General features: G+C 38.0%; 1 protein-coding gene across 1 annotated transcript in view; it reads right to left on the reverse strand.

Annotated features, from left to right (window-relative positions):
* sema3b (sema domain, immunoglobulin domain (Ig), short basic domain, secreted, (semaphorin) 3B) overlaps positions 1–19,305 on the reverse strand; it is an 84,328-nt gene extending 65,023 nt beyond the window's left edge. The window contains exon 1 of the mRNA XM_042004448.1: positions 18,811–19,305. The gene's annotated coding sequence lies outside the window, so the exon portion shown is untranslated. The remainder of the gene's footprint in view (positions 1–18,810) is intronic.
* Positions 19,306–25,204: the final 5,899 nt, after the last annotated feature.

Consider the following 25,204-nt stretch of genomic DNA (forward strand, 5'->3'; position numbering starts at 1 on the left):
TTTGTGTGATTTCATTTCCAGTTTTTAATTTCCAAATATGGGGAGGTGAGGCTCATTCTTACAGTATTATGTATCATTCTACATTCAATTAAGAGGTTTTGTATGATAATGTGATTGCAGCTCATCCATCAATGTTTTTGTTTTTTTTCATCTATGGTCTCAAAGAAAAATGGCTGAAGCTAAAGTAAGACATGTTGACAAGCTGAGTTTCTGAGCCATTTTATTTTTAGTAGCAAAATGAGATAGTAATTATCAAAGATCAATATATTACTAATTTGAGAGCACTAATTTAACAGGAAGTGGCAGCTGTGTTAGTTGAGTTTACCAAAATACATTTGATAGTAAATAGACAATATGGCAGACACAAGTAGCCCAATAATTTTAGAACATGAAAAGGAATCACAGATCAAGCAATTGTATATTTTTTCATATTTTCTGAATATTTGCACACCTTTTCATATCATGTCTGCATCAAATTACAACAAACATCCAAAAGCCACAGGCCTGCTAGTATTTGTTTCCACCAACCAACGGCCCTTGCTGCTTGTTCTAATTTATTGCCTATTAAGTTGTGTCCTAATGCTCAATCACATTTTAACACTTCTTGGAAATTTGAGTTGAATTGAGAAGTTCTTATTTCCATCTTTGTCTAATCCCCTCAGCCTCAAAGTGGGCCCCATATATTTAAAATGTTACAAAATGGCATGGATATAAAATATTCACAGCTTGTCAGTGGTCTGAACTTACTGTCTTTTATCAGCGTTTATCAACAGTCTCTGTATCCCTGCTACAAAACAGCACCCATGCAGCTACACAGTGGCTTGCTGGGAGGTAGATAATAACTTTCTGGATGCTATTTAGCTCTTCCTGTAGTTTATCATGGCTAGGATTCATTGTGCCCAGGTGTGTTTCTATGAATGTAAGCTATGTATAGAGTTACCTAGGGGCCCCTGAGCTACAGCTGCCTCAGATCTGGTCTAATCAATGAAATGCAACACTGGCAGATAGCTGACACTTTCTGCTGACACACTGTCATTATAAACTTAGCATGATGCTCAGCAGAGCACTTCTTCCTTATCAGAACCACATGAATATTACATGTGAAGTGATTATCAGTAGTTAGCTTTAAGTTGGATACAAAAACAGGTACTGGTCTGTTACACAAATACAAAATACTGTATACAGGTGAAATGGAAGACAGACACAGAGGCGACAGTTACAGAAACCTGACATCAGATGTCACCTTGTGGTGTAGTTCGCTTTTTCATCTTCTGCCACACCCCCACCACTCTCTTCTTTGTGGCAAGAGTTAGTATTTCAAAAAGAAATTACCTTATTCATACAAAAGACACAATCCCAACAAACCATCAGCAATGCCCTACAGCAGTGCTTTTCTCTGCTTTTCTACATACCTCTGTTCTCTTCCTGTTCTGTAATGACAGAGCTCTGCTGCTGCTGCCTGGCACTGCTCTCAAACAGCAGCTGAGAAAGGGAATGAAGTTTTTATGAGGAGATAACATACACATAGAAGGACACTGGGAGGAGAATGTGATGTTTGGAAAGTTGAACAGACTGTACTTTTCTCTATTGATTGTGTCTTCCTTGTTACTTTCTCCTTCTCTTTTTTTTCTCCTCTTCACATCCCTGTCTTGTATCTTTGCCTTTCCTCACCTCCTCATCATGTACCTCTGTCTTGGCTGTTCCTCTGCTCTTACTTGTTCTAGATGCTTTTATTATTTAGCACCTGTCGACCATAGAACAGAAAACCATGTCATGCCAACTGTCTGATGTAAAAACACACTTGTGCTCTAAAGCTGTAGACCTTGATAAAACCATACACTTCTGTACTGTATACAGGCACACAGAAACCTGAATATAGAGACTTCCAGATACTGTATACATGAACATGCATCAAACACACACAGACTACACACTCCTGACATTTCTGATGTACATTAGCTAATGTGCAAAGACAGCCGGGCTGAATTACCTCTACACCTAATGACTATTTCATGTCTGAATGGAAACACGAGCAGAAAGGAAGACAAGAGGCCAGAAACTAAATAAAGGGTTAGATTCAGTTGATAAGACTCTCCCTAATCCCATTACCTTATCGTGTCCTTCACTTTTTGCCTCTTGTTTAATGCAGTAAGCTTGTGATTGTGATTGTGTTTGTATTTTTCATTTTTGAAGACAATGACATTTTTATGTTGTTCACTGCTGCTTATTGGTTATATTAACTTTTAGCCACCACATATTAATAATCAAGTTTAAGCTGTTTTGTTTTTTGATTGTTTTATTTTGACAAAACGAATGAGGATTAGGATCGATGGGACTTCCTGTTTAGATCTTTTTTCTGAAATTCACAGACTTTTTGATGAAGATGTTAACTTTGCAACCTCTGATTGATAAGAGGGGGGCTGGACATCCTTAACTAATATCAGCTTGCTGTCCTTTAAAATCATATAAGCAGTTGGGCTCCATCTGGGTTGATAGTAAAGTTTCACTCACTCTCTGAATTGCATCTTTCAATTTGCTCTTTTAAGAAATCCTAAAATTAGTTAATGGTTATTGTAGCAACCCAGTAACAATAAATACAGTTTTGGCTTCGAAAACAAATGAAAGAAAGATCTGGGGTAACATTACCTCTTTCACCATTTGTTAACAAACCCAATTTTCCCAATTTTAGATTCAGACTCCCTTATTTGAAATTCAAAAGGCATCTCCTGTTTGGAAGCCCTCTTTGAAAATAGGATCCTTATTACCTTTGATCAGACATTAGAAAAATATGTGTTTTCAAAGAGTGGCCTTATTTGTTTAATTTGGATAAGGGACGGTATGAAGAAAAGTCTGCTTTTTTTTCTTTTATTTTGTTCAAAAGGAAGTATATCAATCAGAGCTGTAAAACTGTAAAGGAGTGTTCGGTCCTGCTCTGCGTTATGAAGAAACTGTGGACTATCTAGTATGAACTACAAACCATGTCAGAATCCTAAGCTTCCCATCTTTTTCTCTTTTCCTAGGTCTTCACAACATGTGTATTGGTAATGTACACTACAGAAGATTGTTCAATATTCTGATAGGTTGTGCAAGGAAAAATATATTACTCCACTGGATTTCTCAAAAAGCTCCCACAGTATCTGATTAGTAATCTTGAAACAGATCCCATTGGACTTGCTGATCTGTAAAACATGTATAGAAACTGATAATTAAAATCAAATATAGAGACTTTGTAGATTTTCTCATCATCAAGTATACTTCATGCAGTTTACACAGCAGCAGTGCTGGGTGCTAGATAATACGGAGCTTTCTGGATAATCTTTAGTTCTGCCTAAAGTTTGTTGTGGCTTTCTCTCTGATAACAGCTGTCCCACTCAAACTTGCCCTTGGGGTAGAATTAGTTTGGCCCAGGTATGTGAGTCTTTAGTGATTTTATGTGTGTGCTATATATAGAGTTGCCAAGTATAGTTCATACTTCATAAGTATTAGGGATGGGCATGTCGATACTCTGGAGTCAATATACTCAAAATATCTGATCCAAGTCTGGTCTTCGAGATCTACTATCCTGTAACTATTAGATGCATCCCTTCTCCAACACACCTGAAACAAATGGCTGAATTCCCTCATCAGCATTCAGCTCTGCAGAGGCCTGGTAATGAACCATTCATTTGATTCAGGTCTGTTGCAGAAGGGTTGCATCTAAAAGTTGAAGGAAAGTACATCTTGAGGACCAGACTTGGTCCCTCATGGGGTTTTTGCTATGGTTTCATTTCTGTTCCTAGTTTCCCTTGTCTTTGAATATTCTGTTTTGCTTGTTGTTCATTAGAACACCTGGTTTAATTTGCTCATGTGCTTCACCTCCTCATTAGTCCTTAGTTTTTATTCCCCTTGAGTTCAGTCACTCTTTGCCAGATCATCATCGTCTTCCCCCTGTTTCACCTGTATAAGTTCTCCTGTTCTTGTTATTAAAACCTTATTCCTAGACCCATCTAAACCAATGACAGCCATATTGCATTCCTTATGTATCACATGATCATGGTAACCTACTGGATGTCATGATGCTGCTACTGTGATGATGAGGTGTTGTTTTTATATTATATATCATATAGATCGATGAAAAAGTAACATAAACTAATGGTATTGTATCAACACAAAAAATTTGGTATCGTCCATCCCTAATAAGTAAAAAGAGTATTTTAAGAGAATTTTAATAAATTTCTTCTATAAATGCCCAGAAAAGAATAAAAAAAAACCTGGGTTGTAACTGGGTTGTAGAAGTCAACAGTTTTAGTTTAGTCTTTAAAGTTATAGATTTATTTAAGAGTAACCTAGTCAACCATTTTAAGCCTCTTGAACAATCTGAAATCAATCAGTATTTGTGACAATGACTTTATTATTTATAACAATTCCACTAAAGTGTGAGTGGTGGCTTATGTTGGCCACTGATTGGCCATCTGATTAAAAACCTTTAAATATATCCTGTACAAGGTACATGAGAAGTAGATTTTTAGAAATTTGGAAAAACTTCACAATGACATTGATGTGTATCATTGTCAGGGCAATTCATGTAGTTTAATTTACATCTCAAACGTTACATTTACAGTATATCTTTTTACAATATGTAATGTAAATTTCAGCATCAGTTATGTTGGTGCTGGTTTTGCAGTAATTATCTGAAAACTTTACAGACTCTTCACAGTTTGTATGAAGGCTGGATGACAGGACTTCACATGTGGCCCACTGAGAGATCATAACACACAGCATGGGATGGACGTGGCTTAGCTTTTACACTCCACGGTTCATTGGCTTTCATAGACGTCTCGCTTACTTGGCAAATAACTGTGCTTGACATTTTTTCTCTGTTCAGGAAGTGAGCATCAGGGTGTCAGCATGTAGTTATACCCTGCTGTTAAACCACTGCTTCCAGTGCAGCCCCGCAGGACCAATGACAGGGTTTTAGGATGACGTACTTTGTTAGTGCTTCGTTCTTAACCTTTTTTGTTTGTTTGTTTCTTTTCTTTTTTTGTGTTTATAGAGTACCACTGTATTTTGAAGAGGCTGTGCAAGCTAAATTGTTATTGTAGTTTTACTACTTTAAGCTATGAAAAGTCACCCTGTCAAAAATAACTGTCTGATCAATGAAAAGCAACATGATTTTGCACACTAAACATTATTATACAAATTCAACATGTTTTTGTTCTTTTATATACAAAAGACAGCTGAAAGTACTGTCTGTACAGCAGGGCTGTTAAACTCTGGACCCCAGGGGCTGCAATCCAGCATTTTCTTGTTGCTTCCCTTCTCCAACACACCTGATTCAAATCAAATGGGTCCAGCAGCTACTTGTCAACTTCTTCACAATAACCCCTTTAATTTCAGTCAGGTGTGTTGCAGCAGGAAAACAACAAAAACCTGCAGGATTGCAGCCCTCAAGGACCAGCGTTTGACACCCGTGCTGTTGGGTAAAGGTGTGTCCAGGTATGTAGGTGAAACCAGCCAGTGTTCAACATGTCACGGCTTGCCTCTTTTTTCCCTTCTTTTGATATTTTTCAGAACACAGACTAAATACCTTGCAGAATGCTGGTCAGTCACTGTGTAAAAAAAGAAAAAGAGACAAAAACAAATGCACAAAAAGAAAATACACACTGAATACATTAAAACAACCATGTTTTTGAAGAACTAAGAAAATCTGTAACTCTCTAGGGATATTTTTGCCTACCTGAGGGCCAGCTTGTACATGTCTGCCAATTATTATGATGGACAATTGACAGGCTTTCCTTTTGATATGAATAGGCCAGAGTTTTTTGACAGTAAGCAGAAACACAGACACATACTGGACTCATTAAAAGGCGTAATGCTGCCAAAAACTAATACAGTAGCAAATGAAGGAGAGGAGGAATGAATGTGGAGGGCCATGTGTATGTGTTGCCTTTAGGTAAGTATTGCCTTTTCCTCTGAGCTGATCAATAAATGAGCACAAATAATGATTTTATGACCTGCCTTGTTACATCCCTTTCACAGCTGTCTTCCAACCTTCTGCATCTCCCACCCATCCCATTCTCAAGGCCCCGAGGTGCAAAACACAACTGACAACACAATAACCACAACATAACCAAAAATACAACAAAATTTGGGGAAAAAGCAACATTGAAAAAAAAACCTATATTTTAGAAAGCAAAATAAATCTGAAATCATCATTTGTTGTCATGGTTTCTGTTTTGGTGTTGAAATGTTTTGTGTGTTCACATTTTGTTGTTGGTGCTGTTTTATTTATTTCTCATTATTATTGTTGTGCTTTCTGATGTGGTATTGCATGGTATGTACAGCATACATACCATCTGTTCATTCATTTGCTTAAATTTTTTGGTTGATAGTTGAGTTTTGTACTTGTGGATCAACATGTATTCTCCACTGTGGGATTTAAAGATTAGTTACGGCATCGCAAGTAGAAGAAAAAATCACAAGAAAGAAACATGATACAAGAAAGGTGACGTGAGAGTGGATGATCTTTTATATAGAGAAAGCAAGGACCTGAGTCATGAAAGATAGACCTATGCAGGTCATGGTCTAAACCCGGAGGAAAAAGAGACCGACTGCCTCTTTTTTCAGACCAGTAGCAATAATCCCACTGCTGTCCATTGCCATTGCGTCATATAACCAACATTAAATGGAAAACCAGAAAAAAACCTGCTGCAGCAATTTCCCGCTAATCCATCTGTCTTTTAAAAAAATTCTTCTTTTCCTTCAACTTCCAGCTTACAATCTCATCTGCTTGCTGCCTCTCTCATCCACCTCCTCGTATGCCACTCTTCTCTGTACAACTGTTTGCAGTCACATTTAACATGTAAGTAATCTGTCAATTGCATTGTCCCACATGAGAAAGATATGCATGAAAATGTTCACAGTTTATGCGTGTGGGCATTTCAATAAATATCTGCAGCATGGGACTCTACCTTTTTTTAATCACATTCAGGGCACTCATCTAAACACATGCACACACAGAAAACCAGGACTAATGAAGGAAATAATGAGCTGTATAGAAACATATGGGGTTTGATGCATGAAAGGCTGCTGTTTGAAGCCCCCTCACCCACATACGAGACACCAGCCAACTCTCTTTTTCTCTCTTAGTTAGTGGTCACAAAGACTTTCCAACACATAAATTCCTATCTAATTTCAATGTAAATGTGTTCATTACTATCCGTGTGGGGTGTTTAATGACATTATCAGGTCAACATATAAACATTAGGAATACAAATAAAAGAAAAATATATTTAATGAGATAACAAATTCATGTTGAAGTGTTTTCAAAAACACCTCCCAAAGAAATACAAATGGCATTCTAGTCTGATGGTAAACCACCTCAACAGTTTCTTTTCAATGAAAAGAAGCAGCATCTCTACAACACGCTTGCTCCAGATGTCAAAGCCCTTCATCGTTGTCCCTGAGGGTCTTAGTAAATTCCAGCAAAATGGGTTGGCGGATGGTCAGACATGTTTTGAAAGCCCCTGCCCCCATGGTTTTCCAGAGCAGGAACAGGGCGTCAACATCTAAAAATTCTGTTACAGGTACTTTCCAAAACCAACAATCATTCAGTCCAAACTCACCAATTCCCATTTGTGAGAAGGTCAAAAGTTTAAAACTGACCTTCAGACAACATTTTGCCATCCCTCATGGGAAGTAGACACTGTGCGGGATCCTTTCAGGTACCCATAATTTATGGACAAGAATACATGTCTTTTAAACTATTGCACTTTTAAGAGTAATAACATATATTCAGAGTAATATGTAAAGTTGTGTATTTTTGTTACAAGCTAAGCTTCTGAAGTTAGATTTTTTTAAGATACAGACAAGTGACATTCCATTGCTCTGCCTGATGGCAAATTACGAAACTGCATCCCTAATTTAAGGTATTCTGTACACCTATCCTCAATAAAACAGTAAAAGGTATTTGGACCCTTACATGTAGCCTATCTGTAACCCATACAGTAGTTAGAAAAAGCAAATTTTACTAGTGTCACTAACCAGCTCTCAGTAAATATTTAAGGTCAGAGAAGCTTTTTCCACTCTTTTGTAAAGATACAGAGTTGAGCACGTCTCAAGTCTTTCAAATGTCTTTTCCACAAGACCAAATTACCCCAAGCCTCCAGCTAAAATACCTATCAGTCCATCTGAGAATGTCATTTTGCAAATGGCCATAACTACAGCTACAAACCAGGTATGCTTCCTTCATATTTGTCAGGATGCCATAGTGCTGTGTTACTATGTTTTTTCTGTGCATGTGTGTGCATGTATGTTTGTTATTCAATATTAGTCACTAAATTTAAAATTCCTGCTTCGGTCAATGCTTTTAGGGTTCACTACACCTCTCTGTAAGAGATAAAACACTTACACACACAACCTAAATTTTAAATAATGTACACTGGATATTTGATGAATGCACACACACATATACACACACACACAGGTGCAGAGTACACTAAAGTACAAATAGCATCACAGTACACAAAAAGATCTACAAAAATATATATTATTATGCAGTTTGATGTCAAAAGACTAAGTACCTCTGATTATTTTAGCTAATTCTAAAGATCCATAACAGCGTCTTTGTTCTCCAAAGATGTCTGCTTGCTACGATGCAACTGAGTGTACACTCACATACACAAACACACACTGACACACCCATTATAGTCCCAGGTGTGGTTTGTGAAGATGAAGACTCTCTGAAGGTGAATCCCATGGTGAGCAAAGGCGGGGCGCTGTGATCTGTTAGTGAGTGTGTAAGTGAGAGTGTGTGCAAGTGTCTATCTGTCCTTTAATGTATTCACTTCTGTATAATGTCTTTATTTGGGGCCGACTGTCATGTAGTTAGACTGCTTAAAAAACAAAAAGTGAACGAAGAAAAGAGACTTAAAACTAAACAAATAAGAATAAATGATGTTTTTCACATGCTAATGATAGTTGCCTTAACTGAAAGATTATAAAAAATAAATAAATTAAATTAAAAAATATGGGATAATGACATAGATGGATAGATGCTGAAGACTACAAGAAAGGAGGGTGGGGGGTGAATGATGGAGGGATAAAGCTTTTATCTGGAGGAGGAGACACCAAATTAGAAATGTGGCATGATCCCCCCCTCCTGGGACAGAGTCAATTAGCCTGCCTGGAGGAGCTGCCAAGAGGCTGGGGGATGGTGCTGATAAAGAGGGTGGTGGTGGTGATGGGTGTAGGGTGGCGGTGTATGGACAGAGTGAGACAGGACAAGGCCAAAGACCTAAGCAGAAAGGTATTCATAGGATGGTGTGAGGAAAGAAAGTAAATCAAATTTGTGTGTGGCTCTGCAGGTGGAGCAGGTTGTCTGTTCATCTTGTCATCACAGGATCAATCCACAGTCCCTGTAGTCTCTGTGTTTAGGTGATGACTAAAATTTGATCAGTGATCAGTGCTCTTAAAATTAATCTTCAGATTATCATGTAAAGAAGACATGATAAGTCATGAGACTGAAACTATCAGGAGTACACAAGAAAGGAGGAGTGAGGAGAAAGAGGACCAAATGGCTGATGATGGAGGTGTGGTAGTAACTGTGCTGCAGGATTAAACAAGAGAGGGTGGAGTAAGGACAGCGAGAGGCTGGAAGCTCTGGCAGAATCCCATTTTCTTCCCAGATCAATGTATCAAATCACAGCTGGAAATAAAGACTAACCTCTGCCTAAATGGCAGTAGTAAATGTATAATTTAAAAACCTTAGAAAACTGACCCCTGAATTGAAAGTACATTCATTTTCTTTAGTTCTGTGTCTTTTTCCATCTTTTATGCTGACCAGCTGTATTAAGCAGGATTACATATAGGGATAAGAGTGAAGGGAGGACAAAAAGTGGGGGGAAAGATGGCGTAAAAAGCTGTGGTTTATGAAGGAGAGAAAAGGAAAACAACCTGATCTGTCTAGAGAATAAGGGAGGAGGAAAGGTGCAAATACAGAAGAGACAGTGATAAAAAAAATAAAAACAAGATAGAAAGACAGAGAGAAAAACAAATGGCTCTGCCTCAAACTAAAGACATGTCACTCACTGACACCATGAATTAAATAAGTCTGGTGGACACTCTCCAGTGGTCTTCTCATTAGGACAGCCAAAGCATTCAGTCACAGGGAGAGGGGGTTTGAAGGGATTCAGCACAAAAATCCCAGTAAATGTGTACTTGTGTGTGTGTGTGTGTGTTTGTGTTTATGAGTTTACCAAATGAGATGCCAGACAGTCTGCGTGTGGTATCATCACCAGTGGCAGCAGAGGGTTGCAGGTGCTTGAGTGACAGGTTAAAGAGGGAAGGGGAAAGAGAAGAAGCTGCATTGCACACGCTCAGTAACGTGTCACCAGACAGGCCTTCGTCTCCTGCCTTATCTGACAGGCACACTGCAGAACAGCAAAATCCTCTGCATAAGCCCCCAAGCACTCCCCTGGGACATCAGTGCATGTGTATACATGTGTGCATAGAGTCAAAAAGAGTCCCTAAAACCATACAGTGTGTGTGTGTGTTGTGTGTTAATGCATGTGTGACAGAGATGGCGGGAATCTCGTTATTTTCCCATCTTCCTCTGTAAAGCTTACTAATTCCCCCTCACCTTCAACACCACATGACCGCTCAAGGTGATGGGACAGGACAGGCCTGGAGCCCAAACTCACAAGCATGCAAACACACACTTCTACACTAATTGAGAGTGAAATTACAGGTCGGTCTGGCAAAGGAGAGACTGATCAGACCAGAGCATTCAAGGAAGAAAGAAAAAATTAGGGAAGGCAGTAAGTGCGTATTGGATGGGGCAGTGGAGGACAGGGAAGCTGAAGTTAGAAACTGGTGAAAAAAGCCATAATGGGAGCAAAAAGTGACATCGTCAGAGTGAACCACCTCAGTGCCAGCAAAAATCCTTACTTATTTACCAAATAGCACACTGATTAAAATTTTTGTGGTAGAATTGACATTGGAACCTTTAACAAATGTAGATTTTTCACTACTAATACTACATAATATGTATTAAGATAATTACAATGACAAATATCAGTCATATTTAATTTAACCACTATAATTCCTGTCTATGTGGCAGCAATAAGGAAAACAGGATTCTGTTATCCGCTGCTGACACTTAGCTCTCTTCTCTTATCTGATTTTACCTAATCACTATCATGGATCCAGATAGACTGGATAGCTCAGGATCTTTAAGAGCTGTTTGGGTCTTCAAAGCCAATGAGTTCATCTTCTTAGAGCGCAATGGATGGATCTGAATCATAAGGGCAATTTTTATTTATTTATTATTACTTTATATTTGACTATTGATTTTATTTTTATTTTTTTTTGGAGAAAAATAAAAATGTCAGCTAACTGAAATGTAAGGCCTAAATTATTTTAGTAAAGATCAAGGTTGGAGCTCCTAATGGATCAAGTGCATTACTTGTTTCACCATATAGAGACCTTATACATACATTATGATATCGTGCATCACAACTCAAAATTTCTTACTCTCATGGTTCAGCTCTAAATACCATATAATTCTGAAGATGGTATAATACTATCATTCATTCTGTATTTGTTAGGATGGATTATACTTGTTTTGTTCCGTCCTAATATTTCTGATCTATGGAGTCGGGATGAAGGCAAGTGAACCTGCTTCTGTTCCACTCAGGCTTTCATTGAAATACAGTGGTAGAAACAAGGAATAACCAATATTGCTTTAAGCAAGAGAAAATAAAATTAAAACATCAGTTTAAAATATAAGTGTGTGATTGTCCCTCCCTAAGGATGCACAACAGGGTTCTTTTGGGCATAATATTTTCCATAATCACTTGCTTTGCAATCATACTTTACTTACATGCTTGGATGACCTTTGAGCACAAAAGTGGCCTGAAAAAAACAGTAATCCACATTTTAAATATAATAACTCGATTTAATATCCACTTTTACTCTAATCTGTTTATTTAATGACAAAAGGAAAATTTCTAACTCCCATTGTATAACCTATTATGACCTTTTAGTCAACTAGTAAAAAGATATAATGCACTCTGCTTGAGTTCTCCAATCTTCTCCAGTCTGTGTGAAACATAGACACATTATTAGCTGAGATTAGTTTTTTTTCCTGCATGATTCAGTCCTTCATGCTGTTACTTGTCATTTTTAACCCCTCATCTCCAAATTAGTTTAAAAGTGCACACAAAGTCCTATTTGTTTCAATTACTTGTTAGCAAATGATATACTTAGCAAAGCATCCTTTTAAATTCACTGCTTCACCACATTGTAAGAAACCTGCCAAGCAAATGTCTTTTTTTCTTTTACTCTCTCTTTGTTATCCTTGAATATCTCCTCACAATAAAAGGTTGGACTTGAACATCAATCAAAATACTACCTACCTCCTTTATTACCTTTTGGAGCAAAGTGATGAATTAGGAAAGCTATCCTTTCTAACCTCAGGCTCAACCCTTTTGTTACTCATCCATCCATCCACTGGTTCAGGTTATCCACACATATCCAATGACATCTTTAAAACATGTTTGTTTTTCATGGGTCATTATGCACATCATTAATGACTCCGACTTAAAATAGTAGAGATCTGAAACCCAGTTACAGTCCATTTAAAGAACTCTGTGGGTAACCAAGTACCTAGATTTGACTATATATTTATGTACTTCATTTACATTGTAGGCTTATACCTTAATAAGAATATTATGAGCTGACCATATTGCTGAAGTAGCTAATGCTCTGGATCAACTATCACCAAAATGGTTGTGTAGATCATCAAAGTTACATTTAAATGTGAAAATTACAAGACAGAAAAATAAAAAAAAATTATATCTGCTGAAGTGCCACCTTTACTTTTAACACACAGGATCTAAATCTAGAATCTTTTTATTTTGCATTATTTTAGAAGTAAGCTAGCTCCCAACACACAGATATATACATATATATTGTTAACACATACACACACAAGCTCCCTTACACTCATTATACTCATCATTAGCTTTGGCTTCTGGATAGAGTGCAAGTATCTATTTTTTTAATCAGGAGGATCGAAAAAGAAAGACAAAAATAAATAATAAAAAGAAACTAATGAAAGTTTGATGCTAACAGCCTTTTGCTTTTTATTTGAATGATATAACAACCTCCTCTTCCGTCTGTCCCCTCTGGCTATAGGGGGAAAAGTCAATATTTTAAGAGAGCAGAGACACTCATTAAATATTTCAAACAAAAGAAAACTGACATTGCAGCCTGCTCTCGGGAAAACAGGCAACTAAGACAGAGCAACAGACCCACACTGCCAGTCCAAGGGAAGATTTTAATCCTGTGGCAGACAGATAGATTTGGTATTGTTGAGTCTCCTCAAAATCTTTGTATTTCTGCTGTGTGCACTTAGTTTTTGCTGACCTGGTGGCTATTTTGCCGTCAATGCCAAGGGTTAAGGGAAAGGTCAATGTGTTTTTCCAGCATGGAAGAGTTGAGTGAGGGGTTAATGGGTTTTAAGGTGTGACAGTGGATCAGTCTATAGCCACTTTAACCGTAAAGTTACCTTGGTGGTTCATTCATCACCAGGCAATCAGCAGACCCACCTTGAACTCACAGAAGATGTTAGGTTAAATAAATGTCCACTTTGCTGCTCTGTGATGTAAAATGACTCCACAGAGGTGTGGATGCAGTCTGTGACTATGCCGTAATTTCGATTATATGGTGTATATGTTGTTAAATGCCTTAGGGCTGTCTGTCAAGTTAGGAATGTACTCAAATATAGAGTGAGCTAGAGTCATTTTCATTCCCAGCAATGCATAGCATATCAAACGATTACAAATCAAGTATCAAGATGAAAGACAAGGTCAACATAATACAGATACAGGAAATGAGGCAGATTGTCGTGTTGTGCTAAGAATGAGGAGCAGGTTTCAAACTCACTTCTTTCTCAAAGCAGCCAAACAGCCCTATGTCTGTTAAATATGAGATGAACCATAAAATGCTAGTTTCCTCTTTCTCAGATGAATAATAAACAAGCGCAATAAGAAAGACGATGCTAGCAACAGAAAAGCCGATCAGCTGATCACCGACAGCCGGTCATGGAACAACAGGAGAGGGGGAGTAGAAGCAGAGGAGGAGAAGGCATATTAGTAAAGAACTGTGGGAAAAGTTCTTTTTCTTTTTTTTTCTTGAAATGAAGGCGTGTGAGTGCGGGGGATTACGCCATTAACACGTTGATTTTTTGTTTTGTTTTTTGACAGCCTTAATGTTTATTTATATAATTCATGTTTTATTAACACTTGTAAACCATGAGTGGCACTAGGGCTGCACAATTAATCGGATTCTGATTGTGATCACGATTTTGGCGACCACAATTAAATGAACCTGATTGTCACCGATATTTGCATTTAAAATGCGAGCTCTGCTGCATGCATCTCTGATCACACGTTCTCAACCAGTGGTCTGCCAACCACCAGGGGGCGAATGCAAGGCCAAGGCTTCATTAAGCTGCCTAAAGAACAAGGGCGCACACCTTTTACAGTTGATAGCTAGTTGTTTTGCCAACTTAGTGACTTTGTTGCTATATTTAAGGAGTTTTCATTCGCCTCTAGCAACTTATTTTCAAAAAAGCAACTAGCGACAAATCTAGTGACTTTTTCTGGTGATATTGGAGATTTTGGAGACTGACATGAAAGAGCGTATAGTTTACTCTTCAATGAGGACTGGGTGCTACGCTGACCCCCTCCCCCATCCAAAGCACTCAGAAGAGGCTTGTTCCTCATGCGGCAGGGCTGCATTCAGAGAAGGAGAATGATCATGACCAGGCTGAAAATAAAACGCACATAGTTGCTGCTGGCTGATCCTGCACTGGCTTACCATCAGATATTAATGTTTATTAATGAAGTGTGTGGACATAAATATTTAAAAAGTTAAAAGTGTTGTGACATGTTGCACTTAATAAAATTAAACTTTAAAAACAAATATTGACTGAAGAATTGATGTAAAAGCATTTGCCAGCATTTGTTATCGCTACGGTTCATTGCGCCTTTCTTTTAGGCAACAAACTCCTTGTGCTCTTTCACGTGATGACAACCTAAATACTTCATAAAGTTGCTAGTGATAACTTTGGCAGCATTCATGCCACCTCTGGAAACTTCCATCCTATGTATTAGGTCTGTCATTGTTTTGCTAGTGGGATTTTCTAATGATTTATGACACCAAATTACTAACATATTGCTAATGCTAAATGTTAGCACAACAATGACTCACGTGTAGCTGCTTCACCTACAAACTCAAAACAATGATCATGCAAGACTGTATAACTTCCTGTGTCTGTGTGGGGTCGTGTTGGGCAGGAAATAAAGAATTATGATTCCATTTCCATGATATTGGATGGTGTTTAGACATAAATACTCACGGATACGATACCTTTCCTTTTGGCAGGATCGGCAAGTATGCGAAGCTAGTATTGGTGTTGGCCCAACTCTAAAAGACTTTGTGCTACAACCTACAGTTATTAACCAACCAATAGGATTGAAGCATGGAGAGGCTTGTTGATTAATGTAACAGTGGCTGCATTGTGTAAAATGCAATATAATCCCAAAGCTCGCTGTTTGTGTAGATACATGCCGATATTAAAAAAGACAATTTGAGAAATTCCAAAGAAATTAATCTGATTAAGTTGTGGCAGCAGATGTCTAATTATCTGATGTGTCTAACAACTAACAAGCACACACCAGGGCGTTTACAAACAACAGATTAATAGTAGTTCTCAGATGAGCAGCAATATGCTAGCATCATATTAAAGTAATTTATTCAGCATGTATCACCATCATATTCTGCATAAATTCATTGTCATACCAAGTTTATTGGAAACGCCTCATACAGAGTAACTTGCAGTTAAATCACAAGATGTATAAAATGGTACAATCTATAGCTGCCTTAAAGCTGAGCTCATCATTGTTCATATGGTGGTTTGTAATCTTTAACTGCAACTGACCCGTTTTCATGCATTAATTTCTTTTAGATTTTCAGCTTGATGCTTAGTCTTCATAGGCATAAGCAAAAAGTTATGAGTTTCCAGCTAGTGGTACCACTAGCCTGTTAGCTTGTTTACCTGTCTGCATCTGTTACACACAGATCTAATGTCAACTGAAATGCTCTCTTTTCTCCAATCATAATTGTCACTATTACTCTAATTAACCAAAGAAAGCTCAGCCAACAAAAAGCACAACTGTAGAAAATGCTCCCCTAACAAATTACTTAAAAACAGCAGTCAATCAAAACAATGCACCTAATTCTTGAGTCACCTTTGAATGAACCTCCTGGCTTTTACTCCATAACCCCTCAAAACCACATGACATGACTTGCCAGTCACACTCCCTCCTAATTTTTTAATTATTTTCAAAATGATCACTATCCTAGAAAGACCCTCTGTGGTAGTTTACTTTTTGGAACCTTTTCATTTTCTTTTCAGACCTACTGCTGGAAATCATGTTTTAAACAATCTTTAAAAAGAGAAGAAAATCAGTTCAAACAAATAGAAAGCTTTTTTTTTTTTTTTTTTTTAGCAAAACTGTTGAAACTATCTTATTGAAAACAAAATCAGACTTTACTCTTTGCATCTGTGGGCTAAGCTGGAACACTAACCTTGATCAGCAGCGGGCTGCTCAGGGAGCACATAAACCTGCAAGTTAGAAAACAAGCAAATGCTTTTCATACAAGTGAGTCAGTGTCACCATGAGTCCAGTAACCAGTTACTGGAACAGATCAATGATCTAAAGCTAAATAACAAACTTCCTTTACAAAAGCAAAGATAGCAAAAAAAAAAAAAAAAGAAAAAATGCCTTTAAGGCACCAAGTCATAATGTCATGCTTTAGGCTAAGTTATGAATTAACTAAATTTAGGGCTGCAATGATTAGTCAACGTTGTCGACAATAAAAATAGTCGACAACGAATTTAGCTGTTGACTATTGTCGGAAAAAAAAAACTACCTAGTGAGACATCGTCTTCTAATCCTATTTCTGCTGAGAGTTGCACAATGCACATACGCAAAGAGGGGAAAAAATACAGAGTGAGACATCGTCTTCTTTTTTAATCTCTGCTGAGAGTTGCACATGCCCAGTGAAGTCCGCCAGGGGAAAAATATGGTGGTGGACCAGGGAGGAAAATGGCGGCGGAGAACGTTAAACATCTGGGATAACTTCACGTTAAACTTACAAAATGAATTAAATACACGCGAGATTTGTTAAGCGGACTTTGTGTACCACAGAAGTACGTCTGTAATGCTCGAACATTTAAAGAGGAGGCACGTCGGACTTAACAACCTTATGCAAAATTTCAAATCTGAAAGTGAAATAAGATCCATTTATAATAATCATGAGATACATAATCCGATTGGTCGACTAGTCGTTTTAATAGTCGGTGACTAATCGACCATCAGAAAAGTCATTAGTTGCAACCCTAACTAAATTTGCCGTGACTTGTATATCACCTCAGAAATCGCCCAAAAAAAAAAAACAACAACAACAAAAAAAAACACTATGTTACCAAAATGTTGGGCCAACACTGCAGTGTTAAAAGAAGAGTTAATATGTGGGCTCAACAGAATGGTAATAGAAGGGCTACTGTGCAGGTTAACATAGATTTAGGGTGGAGGGGCTACAAAAACCCAGGAGACCATCGATTACAGGACTGAACAGATTAAATGACAGACAAAATGCACAACTGTAGGCCTGAAAACAAGTATACACCCACTCACACACTAAACAGAGGATCCTCTGAGTGACAGGGAGAATGAATCAGTCTGAGCCAAAGTGCATTAGGGAGAACAGACAAAATAAGCTTTATACAGGTAGGTGGATTGTAAGAAAGAAGAGGGTGATGAGAGGTGGAGAAGATGGGAGTAATGCTGAGTGGCATGGAATAAGCCTCTGTAATTATTTGTGTGTGTTTTGGGAGAAAACCTGCTGAAAATATAAAAGTAAATGAGGCTAAAAACAGATAGTGTGGTGGGATAAAGGTCGCAGAAACAGCAGGTGTAAAAACATCAAAACTGTTAATTTATTATCTGTTTCAAAAAGGATATTGTTGAAGTAGTTCTACAAGACTCTGAACCTTTCACAAAAGTCATGTTTAATCTTATTATGTTCCCATACAAAAGAATAAATTCAGTGTTTCATATCTGTGCCAAGAAAAAAAGACAGTTTGTCTGCAAAACCAATAATACCTCCCTCTAAATCTCCCCACTTCCACTGGTAAACCAGCAGGAAATAAGACATCCAAGACACATGCTCCTGTAAGCATGTAAACTCTTTGCCTTAATGCTTATATGAAATCACCCACTGATTAAATCTAATCACAAATAGCAAATCCACAATTGCTCCCACGTGCGTATTCCCATTGAAAATACTAAGTCTATGCAATGTCCAGCAATTATGTGGTGTTGCTCATTGCTCATGGAAATCCCCCAAATGATTAGCACAGATACACAACAACAAATACATCACATTTAAATGTGCTTAATCCATTACAAACAAACCTGTACAGGACATTTCCCAGTTTTAGTATTCAAGAATATTCAACATACTACTTTACAAGCTCTTTTAAGTCTCAGTTTTTATGACCATTTGGAAAAATAAAAAGGATTAAAAATATCCATGCACATGTCACTTTTCCCCAAAGTCAAGCACACAATTCCCCAAAGCAGTAACTTACAGAATGAAATCTGCCATAAATATCTTTTTTTTAATTAAATGATGCTGTCATAGAAGACAACAAAAAGCCAGTGTTTCATGAATTATGTGATTCATTTACAATCTCACCTTCATCAGTAGCTTTTTCTGCCTCTGTCCCAGTTCAGTCTTCAGCCCCTATGAGTCACTTTCCCCTTGGCAGGTGCCGTCATGGTCAAATAGTCCAAAGGGCTGGAAAGGGCTATTCTCTATTTTTTTTTTTTTCTCTCTCAAACTCTCTTTTTTCAGTCCTTCTCTGAGTCCTGTTGAGGTTTGTATCACCACGAGAAAAGCGGTATTTATGTGTGAGTGTGTGGTCACAACTCCAGAGGTCCTGGAATTCCTGAGTCCTGCGCTAAAGAGCGAGCATGGCTGAGCTCCCTGTCTCTCTTTCTGCAACCCTTTCTTTCTTTTTTTTTCCCTTTCCCTCCCGTCCGGGCAGAGAGGAGGGGAAGACACTCAGGGGGTGGGACGGAAGACAGAAGCTGCTTTCAGCCAACTCTTTCTCTATCTGCTCTTCCTCTTCTGCCTTATCTTCCCATGTCCTTTTCCCTGTGTCTCTTTCTTTTTGCCTTACTTTTACGCTCTGTCTTTTGGCTTGTCCTCTGTGACAGATACTCTTTCACTGCTCAGCAAGGCGTGAAAGCAGAGCTCTCTGTGTCACACACACACACACACACACCCCTCTCTTTCTTTCAATGCCACTCCCTCATCCACAGTCCAGAGGTAAAGTCGCTCCCTCGGGCAAACAGCCACGGGAGACTCCTGTTTTAGATTGATGATCTTAGCAATAACTCACTAAATAAAAGTTTAACAAACAAGATATTCTGTTGGGATTCAGTTATCACTGAAGCTGTAGTTTAATGCGGGTCCATGTGAGTGGCATACTCACTGTGTAATATGTCTCAGATTTATTTTATTTTAAGTCAGGGATAAGTTTATTACTTCATCTGTAGTCTGTTGTTGTTTTTCAAATGATGATTTACTCAAGGTTCTGAGTTTAAGGATCACACCTTAATAATTGTTAACACTTTTAATCTTGATTTTTACTCACTAGTTTACAAAATGTTCTTGTCTTGACTTGGTAAATGGTCTGTACTTATATAGAGCTTTTATTCAAAGCACTTTACATGTACGTCACATTCACCCATTCTCACACACTAATGGTGGAAGCTGCCATGCAAGGCAGTCAACCATGACCCATCAGGACCAATTAGGAGACCTCGACATGAGCTCGCAGGGGCCAGGATCGAACCAGCAACCCTTGGGCTACAGGACTACCCACTGAGCCATGCTGCTTGACTTGACTCCACAGACCAAGAGATTGGTCAATGCCAATTTCATAGGAAAGATACACAAAATTTTGTGGTCTACAAACACATTAAAAATCTCTCTGAGTACAGCTTAACTAATTTAAAAAGATCCATCAGAAGATATTGGCAAATGAGGCCCAGTAAGATTACCACAATAATTTAAACTGAAGGCTTTCCTTCAGTTTAAACAGCATCTTCTGTGAACTTAGGTTACTTCCTGACTTTGGCTTTGTTCCCTTGTGAGGTTTCTGAAAACATGGTCCATGAAGCTTTGCATTCTACTGTGGGCTTCTGTCTCTTCAAGGCTTCCTGCTGCTGCAGCGTAACCATCCTGCTGGTTTGCTCTTCCTTAAATGATGCACCTCTTTGATCACTGAGCTCCTTTTTATCTCCTGCTTTGTTTTGTAGAGATGTATTCTACTCCAGTCAACCCCTCCCCAAACACTGTGCACTAGCATCCTGTGCTAAGATACAATTCAAGGGACAGTGATAACAAGGTTGGAAAAGTAAGTAAGAAAATAAGAAACACCAGGATGAAAATCTAAGCAACTAATTACATGAACTGGCAAACAGACCAGTAACATGACTGGGTATTAAAAGAGCACCTTCATGAGGTAGAGTCTGGCTGAAATTTAATTGGACAAAGGTTCAGTAATGAACAAAATACTATCCCAATACGTGGAGGAAATTTCAAATAGTGTTTCTCAATTTAAAATAGCCAAGACTTAACTATTCTGTTATCCACAGTTTGTATTATCTTTAAAACATTTTATACAATCTGGAAACATTTCTCCATGCAAGAAACATGTCTAACAATCAGTGGTGAATGCTTGTGGTATATCAGCTCCCAGGCTGCAATGCATTAAAAAAGACAGGATTCTTCTATGGAAATCACTGCATGTGCTCAGGAAGACTTCCAGAAATCACTGTGTGTGAACACAGTTCCTTGTGCCATCCACAAATGCAGGTTAAAGCTCTATCATGCAAAAAAGAAGCCAAATGTGAACATGATCCAGAAGCATTGCCTTCTTCTCTGAGGCAAAGTTAATTTAAAATTAAATGAGGCATCACACTGAGAAATCTAAAATTCATTTTAGAAATCATTGATGCTGCACCCTCCAGACTAAAGAGGAGAAGGACAATCCTGCATTTCTGATGGTGTAAGTTGCATTGTTGCCTGTAAACCTGGCAACTTACACATCTGGAAAAGCACCATTGATGCTGAACAGTGTGTTCGATCTATTGTAACAATATGGCTTTTTAATAGAAGCGTTTTGGTGCTGAACACACCTACCTGCAGTCTAGACCTTTCTCCAACTGACATATCATGAAAAACAAAATATGACCTAGGACTGTTTAGCAGCTAAAACCCTATAGCACAATTATAAGTCAACATTCCTCTCCCCAAAGGTCCAGGTGGTGTGGTCCCCTCAGTCCCCAGACATTTACAGATTGTTGTTAAAAGAGGAGGGGATGCTGCACAATGGTAAACATGATCCATCCCCAACCTTTTCTGAGAAGTGTTCCAGACATTAAATTCACACTGAGCTGATATTTTTCATGAAACAGTAAAATGCCTCACTTTCAACATTTGTTGTGCTCCCTATTTTCTGTTGTGACTTAAACATTAGTTTGCAAGATTTGCTAATCTTTGCATTGTGTTTTAATTTATAGTTTACGCAGAGCCCCAATGTTTTTGGAAGCTGGGTTGTAAAGACTTCACCACAATCAGCGTCTTTGCGTTGGAAGGTTCCGCATTAATAATCTCTGCTAGCATATCAAAGATGCACAAATCAATAAGGTCTAATCACCAACATAGTCTTCGGCTGTCAGACTCAATAAAGGTTCTTATGCACTCTATTGATCTCTGCATCTGCTGGCATTAACATTCGCAATCTCTACAGTTGGTGAAATACCAAAGAATGTGGCCATGGCAAATGCATTTAATTTACAGCTTGGTGTGATTTGGGTGACTAAAACACTTTGGTATATAAATGTGGCCAAGTTGTTTTTTCACAGTTGGCTCTTGGTTACTTGAAAACTTTGTTGTGTGGTGAAGTCCACACAGCACACTTTAGCTGCAACCCCAAACTTGATGCTCCAAAAACACAGGACTCTGGTATTCTTCTGCTTTAACCTAGCAGGGCATAATTAATAACGTATACAGAATTAATAAGAAGCTAAATTTTTAGTACCGTAAGTCTTTATAGAGACATTGCTGGTACAGCATATCATCTTCACAGCTGTTTTTGATTTACTAATTCTCCAGACCAAAGTAGTTTTATATAAAGTTAAGTACTGTATGTCTGGGACAGAAAAATAGCCAAAAACAGATGAGAAATAAAGAGAAACAGTAAATACAACCAGGGTGAAATTCCAATTTACTGTATTTATAACCAGACCCCAGACAGTGGGACACTGTATGGTATCAGTAATGTGTACACACCCACATAATCATGTGGACACTGGCAATAAGGACAATCTCACTGACACTTAAGGAGCCACTCTCATGCAGAAACACACCCATACAGGCACATAAACACCTGCTGAAGGTGCCTTCCTCAAAACACAAATGCATGCCACACTCACTAAAGCAAAGTACACACACATACATGAACACACTGTAAGCCGTCTGTCTGGCGTCAAGCTGGCACCATTCAGACGGCCATCTCTAGAGGCTGAGGAGGTAGCCAATCGCAGCTGTCAGTCAGCAGCTTTCATTATCACACACACACACACAAATATATGCACACATGGTAGGTCCTTGGAGATTCCACACCAGGAGAAAAAGTGTGTATTTACTGGCATGTTTAGTAAAATGCTGTTCATGTAAAACATAACAGAACAAATTACAACAAGAGATCCAACTTAGATGTGATAATGAAACAATTCAATAGCATGAAATGGAAAAATCTTACAAATTATAACAAAGCAGTATCAACAAAGGAGCCACCTTTAAGCTGGTGTAAATCTTCTGCAGTATTTCTGCTGGAACTTGTTTTCATCCAGCTGTAAGGAGCACAGCTGCATTTCATTTCTACATTCACTTTATTGCAAATGAACCTCCAAATCCATCCCATACATCTCCTCATTAGCATTTTAAAGATGAAACAACTATTATGTTTAATTCATGGGCCCATTTTCTATTACCGTTTACTTTTTCCTTTTTAAAAAAAAACAAAATATATATATATATATATATATATATATATATATATATTTGTGTGTGTGTGTGTGTGTGTGTGTGTGTGTCATAAAAAATACATTATATGGAAAATTGGATATTTACATATTTAAGAATATGCATAATTTCTTCTGAAAATACCCCATTTTTATTTATATGTTTTAAATATTAAATAAAGGAACAGAAGGACAATACAGTGGTGTGCTAAGCCGTGCTGCTTCACAACAACAGAGTTCCCAGTTTGACCCTCAACTCAAGCGCGTCTGTGTGGACTTACCAGGTTTCTACTTGTGCCTGCAAGGGTTTTCTTCAGGCACTACAACCTCCTCTCACAGGTAAAAACATTACCAGTTAAACATTTTAGTTTAACTGGTGATTTTACATCATCTATAAGCATTTCATGCATGATTATCTGTCCTTGTGTTGACCTTGTGATGGACAGGCAACCTTTTTATTATGAATCCTGCCACTTTATTACAGCTAGAACAGGCTCAAAATACTGAATTTGAAACATGGTATAGTGTATGAAAAAGAGGCTTGTGCTTTATTGTGGTGTTGCCTCTCTGTCACTACATTAAATAGTTTTTTTTCTTTTTGATAGTTTGCAAATTACTAAGTTCACACCAATTATTTAATTAATTAAATTCAACTCTCCCCCACAGAAGACGCTTTTTCGTGCTTCGTGTGTAGTTCAGGCTTTTCCTCTTTTATTTGACTACTCCACCATGTGACCCATTTAGATCATGCTTGCCGAGTTTGGCATGCCCAAAACAAAAAAAATTAACACCTCTGCATACTCTATTTCTGAACAATTACAACGAACTGGGACTTTGAAGGTCAAAAGAAGGTGGCACGTAAAGAGACAGCAGCTAAAACAGATTTTAGATAAAGTCGAGAGGTGCAGCAGACATGTAAAGTATGTAGAAAATCAATCTTTTTTTTTGCATGAAAGCATGCAAACTTATTCTACTGAACACCTTAAATAAAATTCGGAACTTCAGGATGAGCATGATGTGAGCTCTTTAATGCACTGCTGTAACTCCCACATATAATTAGTGTAGCACTCCATATTAAATACAAAGAATTCCCATTTTCTACAGTCGTTTCTCTTTTTCCTTGTCTTAGCTCTTCGTTGGTTTCATTAAATGTTCTGATTCATTTGTTTAAAAAAACAAATAGTTTTGTTTGTGTCATTCAGTAACCAAGCAAATTTACCTTAAAACATGACCTCCTTAAATGGGAGGGAGTACCAGTACAGAGTTGTGGTTTTGTTTGGAAATTAGTCTTTATCAGTAAGTCATCATTAATATCGAGTATATTATTACATATGGCTGGTATTTTTATAAAGATGTCTGGCTCTATTCCAGTTCTCCTCCACCATTATTTACATCCTCTTGGTGGACTTTAATTCCTCTCTTCCTTCCTTTCCTTTTATTAGCTTGTGTGCATTTCCAAAGTGCTGCATGCCTCTGAATGAGGTTTTTACATGAACTGATATCTGATACCTGACACATAGCCCGATAAGCCTGCGAGAAAAACACTCTCTGATGTCACAAACCGGACATGAGCACGTAAAAACATCACGCCATGCTGAAAACATCAACACCTACACAACTGAGCTCCCACATATTTTCCATTGCAACAAAAGAAGCACGCATACATAGGCACACAGACACTCCCCCTCCTCTCTCCTCATCCGCTCATTTTTCCCCCTTATACCTCATGAGTGCTTAGATCATTTGTTTTTCCTGGTGCCTTTTGAAATTTTGTGGTTTATAATTTATTTATCAGTTATTGATTGGCTACTTCTACTAAGGCACCAACCAATACGTACTGGCTATCCCTCTTGCTTCCTATCACAGAAGCAGAAACCCACATGCAGGACAAAGCAAATTCTCTTTGTCTTTCTCTCTCACACACATTTGACCCTGTTGCCACTTTCTTCCATCACAGCTAACCTTTACCCAGAAAAGCTTGTGGTTTTTCT

This window comes from Melanotaenia boesemani, chromosome 13 (assembly GCF_017639745.1).
Source record: "Melanotaenia boesemani isolate fMelBoe1 chromosome 13, fMelBoe1.pri, whole genome shotgun sequence".
NCBI lineage: Eukaryota > Metazoa > Chordata > Actinopteri > Atheriniformes > Melanotaeniidae > Melanotaenia > Melanotaenia boesemani.